This window comes from Mustela nigripes, chromosome 3 (assembly GCF_022355385.1).
Source record: "Mustela nigripes isolate SB6536 chromosome 3, MUSNIG.SB6536, whole genome shotgun sequence".
Lineage (NCBI taxonomy): Eukaryota > Metazoa > Chordata > Mammalia > Carnivora > Mustelidae > Mustela > Mustela nigripes.
Window position 1 is genome coordinate 81050614 of NC_081559.1, and position 13799 is coordinate 81064412.

General features: G+C 40.7%; 1 protein-coding gene across 12 annotated transcripts in view; it reads right to left on the reverse strand.

Moving 5' to 3' along the window:
* Positions 1–13799, reverse strand: part of LYPD6B (LY6/PLAUR domain containing 6B) — a 180127-nt gene that overhangs the window by 115213 nt on the left and 51115 nt on the right. For 5 of the 12 annotated variants that reach the window (XM_059394311.1, XM_059394312.1, XM_059394308.1 and 2 more), the window contains one exon: positions 3415–3536. The exons of the other annotated variants lie outside the window; for them this stretch is intronic. The gene's annotated coding sequence lies outside the window, so the exon portion shown is untranslated. The remainder of the gene's footprint in view (positions 1–3414; positions 3537–13799) is intronic. 12 annotated transcript variants of the gene reach the window in all.

Consider the following 13799-nt stretch of genomic DNA (forward strand, 5'->3'; position numbering starts at 1 on the left):
TTCCTCCTCTCTCTCTCTCTGCCTGCCTCTCTGCCTACTCGTGATCTCTCTCTGTCAAATAAATAAAATCTTAAAAAAAAAAAAAAGAGAGAGAGATAAGGGTAGGAGAAATAAAGAAATATGGGCTAAAAAAATTTCCAAATTTGATGAAAACAGTCAACTTGCAGATCTAAAACACTTAATGAACCCAGAGCATGAGAAACATGAATAAAACTATAGCAAGACACATAATTATATAACTCCTTAAAATCAGTAGTAAAAAAGAATATGTTAAAAACCAGTCAGAGAAAAAAGACACATTATGTCCAGAGGAACAAAGATCAGGAGGACAGTGGATTTATCACCAGGAACAATGCAAGTGAGAAGATGTCTGAACATCTTCAAAGTACGGAAAGAGAAAAAAAAAAAACCATCAACTGAGAATTTTATACCTAATAAAAATACATCTTAAAAATAAGCTTTATTTGAAATAGCTTAAAATAGCTTGAAGACCTGCACTACAAAAACTGTCAAAGGAAGTCCTTCAAATCAAAGGACAAAGATACCAAGTGGAAGATGGATCTACACAAAGGAATGAAAAACACCAAAAATTCTAAGTACACAGACAAACACAGAAGACTGTTTCTTATTATTTAAGTCCCTTTAATAAATAAATGTCTCTTTAAACAAAAATCTTGTCAATATACTGTGGCTTCTTAGATACACAAAACTAAAATGTATGAAAAATAGCATTAAAGGCAGAGGAGAGGAGCAGAAATAAAAGTATTCTATTGTAAAGTTCTTATATTGTGAGTGAAGTAAAACAATATCACTTTGAAGTAGACCAGAAGTTAAAGACGTGGAATATAAACTACAGCAACCACCCAAACAAATAAAGCTAATAGGCTTTAATAAGCTTTGATTTAGGGGCACCTGGGTGGCTCAGTGGGTTAAAGCCTCTGTCTTTGGCTCAGGTCATGATCCCAGAATCCTGGGATCAAGCCCCACATGAGGCTGTCTGCTCCGCAGGGAGCCTGCTTCCTCTTCTCTCTCTCTGCTTGCCTCTCTGCCTACTTGTGATCTCTGTCAAATAAATAAATTTTTAAAAAATCTTTAAAAACAAATAAGCTTTGTGTTAGCTAATGAGCTAATAAACTTTACTTAGGTAACAAAGCAGCTAAAATTAAATCACTTTTTAAAACCTCAATCCTAAAAGAAGCCAGAGAAATAAGAAAGGAAAACAAACAAACAAAAAGGACCAATAAGAAAACAAACAGCAAGATGAAAGGCTTAAATTTTGCTATATCAATAATCACACTCAAGGGCACCTGGGTGGCTCAGTCAGTTAAGCATCTGACCCTTGAACTTAGCTTAGGTCTTGATCTCAGAGTCTTGAGTTCATGCCCCATGTTGGGGCTTCATGCTGGGTGTGGAGCCTACTTAAAAAATAATAATCATGGGGCGCCTGGGTGGCTCAGTGGGTTAAAGCCTCTGCCTTCAGCTCGGGTCATGATCTCGGGGTCCTGGGATTGAGCCCCACGTCGGGCTCTCTCCTCGGCGTGGAGCCTGCTTTCTCCTCTCTCTCTGCCTGCCTCTCTGCCTACTTGTGATCTCTCTGTTAAATAAATAAATAAAATATTTAAAAAAAAAATAATAATCACATAGGCATATTCATTTTAAGCCATCTAACACCCCAAATTAAAGTCAAAGGTTGTCAGCTGGATAAGGACATACCCACGCATATGCTGCTTACAAGAAACACACTTTAGATATAAAAACTTAAACAGATTAAAACCAAAATGATAGAAGATACAGCATGCTACTTTTAAAAAATAAATAAATAAACAACTGGAGTGACAATACCAGACAGTGTACATTTCACAGCAATATGTTTTATATATTTATATTTCTAGGAATAAAAATAGCCATTTCATAAAGTGATCATTAATCAAGAGGACAGAATAATCCTAAACATTTTTAAATCTATTATCAGAACTTCAGAATAAAAAAGAGGAAAAAAAACCAACTCCTTGAACAGTAAAAATTAGAGAAATCTGTAATTATAATTGGAGATTTCAATACCCCTCTCTCAACAATTGACCCAACAAATAGAAAATCGTTCAGAATCTACTATGACCTACTTGCCAATTATAGAATACTCTACCCATCAAAAGTGGAATCACTCTCTTCATATGCACATTTAACAAGACAGAACTTATTCTGGGCTATAAATCAAATCTAAATACATAAACAGTATTTCAAGTCCTAGTTCTCTAACTACATAGAATTAGAAATCATCACCAAAGATCTCTGGAAACTCCCCAAATATTTGTAAACTAAAACATAAACCTCAACAATGGGGTCAAAGGTTAAAAATAAAATTAGAAAGTATTCTAAACTAAATGAAGATGAAAACAGAGTATGTGGGACTCTTGAGAAAAATTTACAGCACTAAATACCTAAATGCCAAATGCTTCAAGAAAGCCTCAAATCAATAGATGTTAGAAGAATGGGAGAATATTATGAACTTTATGGCAATAATTTCAGAATCACAGGTTAAAAGAAAAAAATTCTTGAAAGACACAAGTACCAAAGCTTACTCAAGAAGAATTAATAAATTTAATAGCACTATATCTATTCAAGAACTTGGATTTGTAGTTTAAAAACATTCCTACAAACAAAATACCCAGATGCATTCACTGGTGAGGCCACCAAATATTACTGAAGAAATACAAACTCCTCTCAAGCGCTTCCAGAAAAATCAAGGAGAAAATACTTTTCAATTCACTCTGTGAAACATTATTGTGATACCAAAAGCAGAAAAGGACCTTATAAGAAAACTGCAAACCAACATCCCTCATGAATAGATGCAAAAATTCTAAACAAAATGTTTGCAAATTGAACTTAATGTATAAGATAATACATCAAGACCACACAGGTTTTCTACAGGAATGCAAGATTGGTTAAAAAAAAAAAAAAAAAAAAAGTCACCAGAAAAAAAAAAGTCAATTTACTGTATTAAGAAACTTTAAAAGAAAAACCATATGATTATTTCAAGAGACAGAAAAATCACTTGACAAAACTCCTACATCTATTCCTAATAAGGGGGAGGGGGAACTCAGCAAACTAGTAACAGAAGAACTTCCTGAATTTGACAGAGTATCCACAAGACACCTATAGTTAAATCACACTCAACAGAGAAACACTGTATACTCTCCTCTGTGATCAAGTACAAGAAAGTCCCCTCTCATCTCTTCTATTCCACATTGTACAGAAGCATCTAACCAGTAAACTAAGTCAATCTAAGAAGGCATCCAGACAGAAGTAAAACTAACTTAATAGAGGATATCGTGACCATGTATGTAGAAAACTTAACAGAAGGTTCAATGAAGCTACTAGCACAAATAAATGATTTTAGTAAGGTTTTTTGGGCACCTGGGTGGCTCAGTCTCTGGGTGTCTGCCTTTGGCTCGGGCTCCCTGCTCGGTGGTGGGAGGCCTGCTTCTCCTTCTCCAACTCCCCCTGCTTGTGTTCCTGCTCTCGCTGTCTCTCTCTCTCTGTCAGATAAATAAATAAAATCTTTTTTAAAAAATTGTATATTTATATACCAGCAAACAATCAGTGATTTAAAATCTTTTTAAGCACTTATAATATCATTCAAAATAAAAGCCACTGAAGGATAAATCTGGCAAAAATGTGAAGGAACTCATTACTGAAAATAAAACATTACTGAAACAGAGAAAAGAAAACCTGAATGGAAGGTTACAGCCTTATTCATAGATTGGAAGGCAGATACTGTTAAGTTGGCAATTCTCCCCTAACCAGTCTAAAGATTTAATGCTATCCAATCAAAATCACAAGAGGCTTTTTATAGAAAGTGAAAAACTGATTCCAAAATTCATATGAAAATGCAAAAGAACCAGAATAACAGAAACAACTATTTAATTTCAAGATTACACAGTTAGGAGCAGTGAAGTAAGGAAAGGCACACGGATCAATGAAACAGAATAGAGCTCAACAATAGACATCTATTAACATATGAACAACTGATTTTTGACAAATGTGTAATGGCCATTTAGTGGGAAAAAAATACTTTTGGCAAATAGTGCTGGGACAATTGGATGTGTATTTGCAAAAATTTTAACTTTGAATCAAAACTTGCCCCAGCTGAGAAAAATGAAATCCACACAGATCGCAGATCCAAATGCAAAATTTGAAGTTTTTAAACTGTGAGAAGAAGAAATAGAAGAAAATATTGGTGGCTTTAGGTTAAGATTTCCTAAATGTGACACCCAAAGCAAGATCTGTTGGGAAAAAAAAAAGATAAAATTGATTTCATCAAAATTTAAAACTTCAGTTCTTTGAGAGAACTGAAAAAACTGAGAGATTTAACTGTTAGAATAAAAAGATAAGCCGCAGGGCGCCTGGGTGGCTTAGTGGGTTAAGCCGCTGCCTTCAGTTCAGGTCATGATCTCAGGGTCCTGGGATCGAGTCCCACATTGGGCTCTCTGCTCAGCAGGGGATCTGCTTCCCTTCCTCTCTCTCTGCCCGCCTCTCTGCCTACTTGTGATCTCTCTCTGTCAAATAAATAAATAAAAATATTAAAAAAAAAAAAAGCAAGCCGCAGACTAGAAGAAAATATTTGCAAATCATGTACCTGATAAAAGATTTGAATTCAGTCTATATAATGATACTCAAATATCATTATAGATAATGAGGATACAGCCCCATTTTGTAAATAAACACATCAAAGAAGATATACAAGTGGTACAATGCACATAAAGGATGCTCAACCTTATTACTCAGGAAATATTAAGACCACAAAGAAATGAAATGGCTCACGTGCCATTAGTGTTGGCACGGATTCAGAGGAATTAGAACTCCCACCAGAAATGGAACTCTCATTTTGGTGGGACATAAAATGCTCTTCCAAAAACAGCATGGTAGTTTCTTAAACCTACAACTACCTTTCCATTCCTAAGAGGAAAGAAAATATACATCCCTACAAAGATTTATACATAATTGTCCATAGTAACTTTACTAGTACCAGCCCAATGCCACCAACAACTCCAGTGTCCACCAACAGGTGAACGGATAGACAGACTGTGGAGTGATCACACAATGGAATGTTATTCACCAGTAAAACAAATGAACTAACGATGTGAACAACATGCATGAATCTCAAAATAATTATGCTGAAAGAAGCCAGACAAAAATGAGTATAAAACTGTACTCTTGGGGCGCCTGGGTGGCTCAGCGGGTTAAAGCCTCTGCCTTCGGCTCGGGTCATGATCCCAGAGTTCTGGGATCGAGCCCCACATCGGGCTCTCTGCTCGGCGGGGAGCCTGCTTCCTCCTCTCTCTCTGCCTGCCTCTCTGCCTACTTGTGATCTCTGTCTGTCAAATAAATAAATAAATTCTTAAAAAAAAAAAAAAACTGTACTCTTAACATAAAACTCTAGAAAATGCAAACTGGTCTACAGTGACAGAAGGCATTTCCCACCAGGGGAAGGGTACACAGAGAGGGGTAGGAGATTGGGATTACCAAAAAACCCAAGAAAGCATTTAGGTGTGATGAATGTGTTCATTATCTTGATTACGGTGACGGTCTCACAGATACATACATGTCAAAAGTTAGCAAATTACACTTCAAATACGTGAAGTCTGTTGTAGGTCAATTTTATCTAAAAAAAATAAAAATAAAAAATAAAAAAGAGAATGAGATTGCATATCTGAGGTTGCCCTTTTGCCAGCCTAAGTTTTGGCCTCATTGCAAAAATTTTTCTTGAAGAGCATTTAGGAACAGACTGACATTGTTAAGCTTAATGCTCTGTGAAATAGTCTCAACTAATTGTTTCAAAGGCCTGTGGCAGCAGTTTTCTGAGCTCATATCAGATGACACTTTTTTTCTTTATGTAAACATAAGCTAATGTTGCCACTGGATACCAAACAATGCTTCTGCTGCAGAAATCGCAGCCATATTCACACCCACAGCTAAGTATGTTCTTCCACCCAAAGAGGGCTGGAAACAATGCCCTTCATTCTGTGTGTTACGCCTGAAACTTTACATGGTCACTTCTGCAGGGAATCCTACAAGGGAGATGGCAGATCTGAATCACTAGTGGATCAGCTGTGGCAGGGGGGAAGTGTACACACACGTGTGAGAAAGACAAAATGAAGGAGACACAGAGGGACATAAAGATGAAGACCTTGAGTCAAGTATCAAGAGCAGTGTTCCTCTTCTGGAACTTTCTGGCTTCAATCCAGCCATTTCTTCCCTACAGAAGAAAAACGGTGCTTGACATCTAAGTGACTCCATCTCTCCTCCATCTTCTAGCCCACTCTCTGGAATTCATCGAGCCCGCAGTCTCTCAGGTTTCGTTTATGGAGCAAGTACACACAAACACAGAAAACCCCGTGCATATTTGCTCATTTGAAACCCAAATCCTTCCAAAAACAGTGCAAACGTTTCATTCTTTTCTTAGCAGAAGTTGTCAGAAACCTGTCTTACCGTGAAGACCTCTCTTTGTCACACTACAATAATCCCATCTTACATTTGGTCTTTTTACATGAAACCCGTGCTTCCTAAATTCAGTCCGTGCTGGTGACAACTTGGCTTTGACTAAAACAAAGAATCAACTCATTGGCAAAGATCAGGTCATTCTAAACACAAACGCACCGAGAATTAAAGCTGTGAGTTAAGTGCCTATAAGAATCTCCTGCAGCCTCTTACATGTGTTGTCACGTGAACCCTGAAATCATCTCATGCCATGGGGTTCCTGCCCTCAGGGATCTCTGAGAGACCATCTCCTGAGCTCCTGAGGCCAAGATGGATTCAGAGTTCCCATAAAAGTCTGAGGTGCTCTCAGGGCACGGGAGCAAGCATTAGGGCCCCCATTAGCCCAAATGGCACCATTATACAAATCAGGAGAAGGAGCGCAACATGGGTAAAGGATTCCTGTGTGTGCACATGGCTTGGTGAGAGGACAATATCTGAGAGCCTTTGAACAAAGCCTCCCTCTGTCCAGGCCAACACCGCCTTCTGCCAGATAGAGCAAGGGCTGGATTTTGGCCCCACTTAACCCTTTGGCTCAGTGCCCTTGTGCAGTGAACAACAGGCACAACAGCTATCCTTGATGGTTTGCCAAGTACTCCCTAAGCCTCGGCATTTCCACGAGTTGCTATTCAATTTGTAAACCAGTGGCTGAATTTCTAGGGCTACTTGTGGTGTCTCCCCACCCAAACTGCTTTTAATTTCCAGCCTTTGGACTGTGCCATGGCTTCCACGGGGATGCAGAAGGGGAATACATTGGGGGAAAAAAAGGAAGCATCCTTGGAAAAAGCATCCACTGGAAAGCAAAGGAAGCATCCATTGGGAAAAAAAGGAAGCATCGCCAGTTCCCTTGGTGGTTCCAGATTTCCTCTGGTTTTGGCTCATCACTGCTAGACCAGCCTGCATCACCTGCCACACTCAAGGCTGGCTCTGGCAGAAAAGCACCATTCAGGAAGATGGCTAAGTTCCCCTCAGCTGTTCTGATACTGGAAGCCGAGGAATTAGCCAAGTTTAGAGGTATGCGCTTTTGCCAATGGCCTGTGCTAATGAACATCAAGTCAAGATAAATTAGTGAAAGCAGCAGAACCGACAACAAGAGGGTCTATTGTTTAAGTAAACGCGTGCTGTCTGAAAACATAACTCTGCCCTCCAAGATTAGAACATGGACAAGGGTTGGTTCAAGCCACAAGAGTGTGGATTAAAAATACGACAAAGAGGTGGGCAGCAGGAGGGCTCTGGGTTCGTGTGAGCTCAGACAGGAAGCAGATTTTTATTTGCTTTGCTTTTTACACTCCAAATTCTGGGTAACTCACAGCCCAGCCTACATGGTAGTTTTGAAAGGAGGATTCTAAATTGTTACTAAGTTCAACGATGGATTCATTAGCCTTTCTCAATAGCTTACACAAACCCTGTCATTTTAAAGTCCATACACTAAGACAGATTAGGTTCATAAAGCCCTGTGGGAAAGGGTAGTGAGGAGGAACTGAACTTACCCAAGAAGACGATATACTGGCTGGTTAGCTCTAATTGAAGCTAAGCCTCTACAGGGTCCTCTAGGCTCATCCAAAGGCCCACGACCCATTGGTGACAGGGCAAGGGGCCTGGGGTAAAAAGCAAGGGTTCCTTATGCCCAATCCCTTTCGGATCACCCTTCTGTCTCAAGACCTGGCCCTTTTTCTGCTAAGGTCAAAGAACTCCAACCTGAGCCCCCACTTTTAAAAACAAAAACCAAAACCCAGAGAGCTGTTTTTGAAGGCAAATTTGTAGAGAAATTAGCAGAGAAAATAATCCCTCTAAACTGGAAGTGGCCACTGGTATCAGCTCAGGTGTCAACGACAACTAATTAGCAGGACGGTATGGGACACTGAGTTGAGCAGCATTCTGAGGACACAACCTGGGCCCAAAGAAAAGAAAAGGGGCTACAACTCCTTAATAAAATACAGGATCCAGGGACGCCTGGGTGGCTCAGTTGGTTAAGCAGCTGCCTTCGGCTCAGGTCATGATCCCAGCGTCCTGGGATCGAGTCCCACATCGGGCTCCTTGCTCCACAGGGAGCTTGCTTCTCCCTCTGCCTCTGCCTTCTACTCTGTCTGCCTGTGCTCGCTCTCTCTCTCTGACAAATAAATAAAATCTTTAAAAAAAAAAAAAATACAGGATCCAGGGGCGTCTGGGTGGCTCAGTGGGTTAAAGCCTCTGCCTTCGGCTCAGGTCATGATCCCAGGGTCCTGGGATGGAGCCCCACATCAGGCTCTCTGCTCCGCAGGGAGCCTGCTTCCTCCTCTCTCTCTGCCTGCCTCTCTGCCTACTTGTGATCTCTGTCTGCCAAATAAATAAATAAATAAAATATTAAAAAAAAAATACAGGATCCAGTTCAACCTATCACCTCCTCTGCCACTCCCCATCCTTCCCAGCAGCCCCCAGCAGATAGAATCAATCTTTTCCTAACAGGAAAGAAGTTGGTGTAAGTGGTCTTCGTCACAACAAAAATGTGAAACTCCTCATACTAAACATAATGAGGACAAACCTTTCATTCAGAACAATAGCACTGAAACAGTAGAAGGACAATGCCTACTGAGAACAGCTCTATGAGACCTGCATGTAACTAGGAAGTAACTTCTGATCAAAGGCCCTGGCCATTTAGTTAGGAACTATCACACAGCTATGCCAATAAGCTTACAAGCGCTCAAACTCCAGCTGGGTAATCAGGTGTGACCTCACCCTGAGTGCTAGCTCTCTTTCCCATCTTTTGGAAAGTAAGATTTTAAAACTCCCTGGGTTTGGGGCACCTGGATGGCTCAGTGGGTTAAAGCCTCTGCCTTCAGCTCAGGTCATGATCCCAGGGTCCTGGGATCTGCTCCTCTGCTCAGCAGGGAGCCTTCTTCTCCTCTCTCTCTCCCTGCTTCTCTGTGATCTCCGTCTGTCAAATAAAAAAATAAAATCTTTAAATAAATAAATAAAAGTCCCTGGGTTTAACACTGTATTCCTCCTCAAGTTCAGCCACCACAAAAAGAGGCATTCAATCCTAGACTTCACATTGCTACTGACACCACACACACAGCTTTGGGGATCTCTGGGAAGCCTGAGATGGGCACGGTTGCATCCTGGTTATGAGGAGTCACTTCATTATTCAGAGGTATAGCATTCAACCATCCTAGAGTTCTACTGGGTTCCAGACTTGGGGCGGGGAGGGACAGAGGTCTTGGAACATGCATTACTGGCATACTCTTACTGGCACTGGTGTGTGATCCTCGCATGGGTCTCCAGGCGGTTCAGAGACCCACTCTGATCTCTAAGGAAACAGATGTTTAAAAAGGGCTTCTGGGGGCAGCTGGGTGACTCAGTGGGTTAAGCCTCTGCCTTCGGCTCAGGTCATGGTCCCAGGGTCCTGGGATAGAGTCCCACATCAGGTTCTCTGCTCAGCAGGGAGCCTGCTTCCTCCTCTCTCTTTCTGCCTGCCTCTCTGCCTACTTGTGATCTCTGTCTGTCAAATAAATAAATAAAATCTTTTTTAACAATAAACAAATAAAAAAATAGAAAGGGCTTCTGTCCTCTGTGAAGGGCTTTGTTTGACTTCCCTAGTCCAGTGGATAACAATAACAACACTTTTCTATAGATTTCACTAAAGTATAGACAGTATACCTCTAGGATCTCTGTGTACATCCAGCTGTAAACAGAGGATGTTAATGGTCATTGGACATCAGGAAACATCTACTTAAGCAATTGTTCTGGCAGCTGGTCAGAAATTCAGGAGGCATTCTTCGCCACTGATCATCGCTGTGACAGTTCAATATATAGGAAAGGCATGACAGCCTTGTGGATGTGCAGGACGTGGCAATGCATCCACGTCCCATCAGCTTACGACTATCTTCAACTATTCACCATTGAGGCTGTGTGACTTTACAAAATCTGTATATCTCTATATACATAATCACATGTATCTCTACATCTATGTCTACAGAATAGATATGTCAAAGTTCCAATGTATTCAAGAAGCCATCAAGTTTAACTTACTGAATCCATGCAAAAAGAAACCAAGCCCTTGCCTGACCCCCCCTTGGGCATGTGCAACACAACTCACACAGGGAAAATAGGTTTTGACAACATGGCTCCAAATGAGTTTGGGAATGCAGAAGTTAGGGTAACTTCAGAAGATTTAAGTCTCTGGAGTTCACAATGAAATTCATAATGTGTCAACATTGATAGCTGATCACTAAGGAAATAACTCGGAAAGACCACCGGGGCCAGGCCTCTTAACTTCTAGGATTATTTTTTTTTAATTTTTTATAAACATGTATTTTTATCCCCAGGGGTACAGGTCTGTGAATCAGCACTCACCAAAGCACATACCCTCCCCAATGTCCATAACCCCACCCCCCCAACTTCTAGGATTTTCCACCATTCTAGGTTCACTCCCTCAAAAAAGCAAACAAAAGGCAAAGTTACATCAAGTGAGCAATTACTCACAGTTTTTATATGCAAGTTCTTTAAAAGATACTGCCTCAAAGTAATAAAAAAAAAAAGCAGTATTTGACTCAATGGCTTTTAAGAATTATACTCCCTTCTCTCTCCTCATTATATAACTCTTGTGTCTGTGCATTAAAAATCATGTAGGATACGTGACGGAATGACCAAATAGCCCAAGAAAAGTGCTGATGGTTAGATATAAGCACACTTGTATTTCTCACTGATGAATCAACAGCCATGGACTTTTCCTCAAGTCAGGAAAGCAACCTAATTTAAGAGGGTTGTTTTATTGCCTGCTCTAACTGGTGTAAATCTCTGATGAGATCTAGTTCAAAAATTCTGCCTTCTCCCTTTTACACTCATTCCCAGATACATGTATGCTATCTTCTAAAAGGTACAAGGATTCTAGGATAAATCCACACATCACAGGCCTGAGAATTATAGGCTCAACTGCTGCCCAGCCCAGTCTAATAGGGTCTGGCACTCCCCAGACGAGGTGATGCAACCTGGCTGGTCAGTATAGCGAATCAACACAGGATGTGCAGTCAAAATTCCATCCAGATGGATCAACAGCCATTGCCTTCTACTGAGAAAGGAAATGCCATCAAGTTACTTTTTCTCGTTTACTAGGAGTTTCACATAAGCAGCAAATAATGTTTCACTCATTGTTTATCTGAAATTCAAGTGTAACTGGATGTCCTGTATTTTATCTGGCATCCCTTCCCCCACCTTTGTGCGTTTCCATGTTTGGCATGCAGAAAAGGACCTTCCCAACACCTTGCTGATCCTGCAACTTTTGCAAATGTAAAGTTCAAGACCGGTACCTAGGTGTCTATACCATGATCTCAATGGCTTCATACCTGAAGGAGCCTCAAAGGGGCTTTGTCCTGCTCTTCCAGCGGGAGAGTTCCCTTCTGGGGGGAGCAGGGAGCCACCAGAGCAGCATGCCTCCAAGACTTTCAGGCTTTACTTCTGCAGTAACGCATGGTGACAATAACAATTGTATATTGCTATTTTTGAGCACGTGTTTACAAATTGCCAGAAACTGAAACTGGCAAGCATGTCTGATTGGCTCCCACTGAGGATGGAGATATAACTCCATTTTCGAGATCTGGCTAAGATCTGGCTAATACACCTATGAATTCTGGAGTTTTGAAGGTTCTATTCAAACTTAAAATTCTTTCCTTTGGGTAAAAAAGCAGCTGATCTTTTAATCTTTGGTCCTAAAACATTCTGCTCATTCCCTTCTCCTCTTGATGGAAACTCTACCTACCTCCATTAATGAATAACTTAGTAGCAACTCACTCTTTTCCCACCTGGGGAAAGTTTAGGAGAAAACAACAACAACAACACCTAAAGAAAAAAAAAATCAACCATCCAGAGATGGCTGAGAGGTTTAATTATTGCCTGGAAAGCAACACCTTTTCACAACATCTTTAAGACTAATTTTCATAATTACTTACTGATTGAAACTGGGACTTGCAACAAAGTAAACTTATTTCCATATTAATATTCGGTAATGATTAATGTAGCTCAGAGCCCAAGTTCAAGATGTGAAAGCAGGGAGTAAGTGGAAACAAAAAAATTTAACCCACGGGGTAAATGGGCTACTTCTCTCTCCAATGGTCTTCCATTCATTAACCGGCTTCCAACAAACTTGCTCTGTGATGACTCACCCAAAGGGACTTCAGGCAGTAACACAAAACCTCCACAAACCTCTTGACTCCGTGCTTCCCATTTTTCTCTCTCCCTGTCTCTCCCCTGCTTGTACTTGTTTCTGTATTTTCTCTCCCTCCCTGCATAACCTCCTCCCCATCCACCCCCATTCATCGGTCTGTCCCTTTGGTGTCCTTTATTGATCTATCCTTTCCTTTCTCACCCTCTCACTGTCACTTGGGCCCTCCCTCCCTTCCAGGCCCTTGACATCTCTTGCTTAGTCTTGGGCTCTCTTGCAGGGCCTGCATTTTTAGTTTTGCTCTCGGTCTGAATCCAAGGTCTTGAACATCAAACAGTGAGCAATGATTACCCCGATGAGCGAAGAGTAAGTAAGTTTTATTGTTCAAACCAAGTACATACAAATCACTGCTGAGCTTCACTAAACTCCCATTTGGGTGGGGGGGGGGGAAGCCCAGCTAGACACACACACACACACACACACTAATTTACACTGCAAGAATGAAATGTCTGTATTTATCTGGGAGAATGCTGTCACACAGGACTGCATACTGTCCTTGTAAGAAGAGAGATGTCCTTTCAGCTTTTGTCTTCGTCTGCCGTTACTACCTATGGTGTCCTTGCCGTCCTCTTCTAAAACAGTACTTCTTAAACATTCAAAGTCACAGGAGCTGGAACCAGGACACAGACTTTGCTAATTCTTTATTGTTCTGATAGCTATTTTTGGAGTTGCGACTTGATATAAGCCCATTCCTCCTTAGAAGTCCTTTGACAAGAGGCTAAGCAATGCCAAACAATGGAACAACATGGTGATGATGTGAAGATCCTGCCTTACAACGAACAAGTTAGGCCTACGTCCTGACAAGGATCAGACGTGAAAATATAGGGATTGCAAATAGTGCTTGTGTTCCTTTTGTCCATAAATGTCCCTTCATTTAAACGAAGTTTAAAGTAAAATCTCATTTTATTCATTCTTCTTTCCAAAAAAGAATCCATCTGAGACTTAATGAATGCTTTCAAGAATTTCAGTCTTACAGGAAATGCATAATTATTCTCCTGCTCTAATAGCTACCATATCCAGAACTTAATGCCCAAGCGGTTAACCCCAGAGGAACATTCTCCTCTAACTA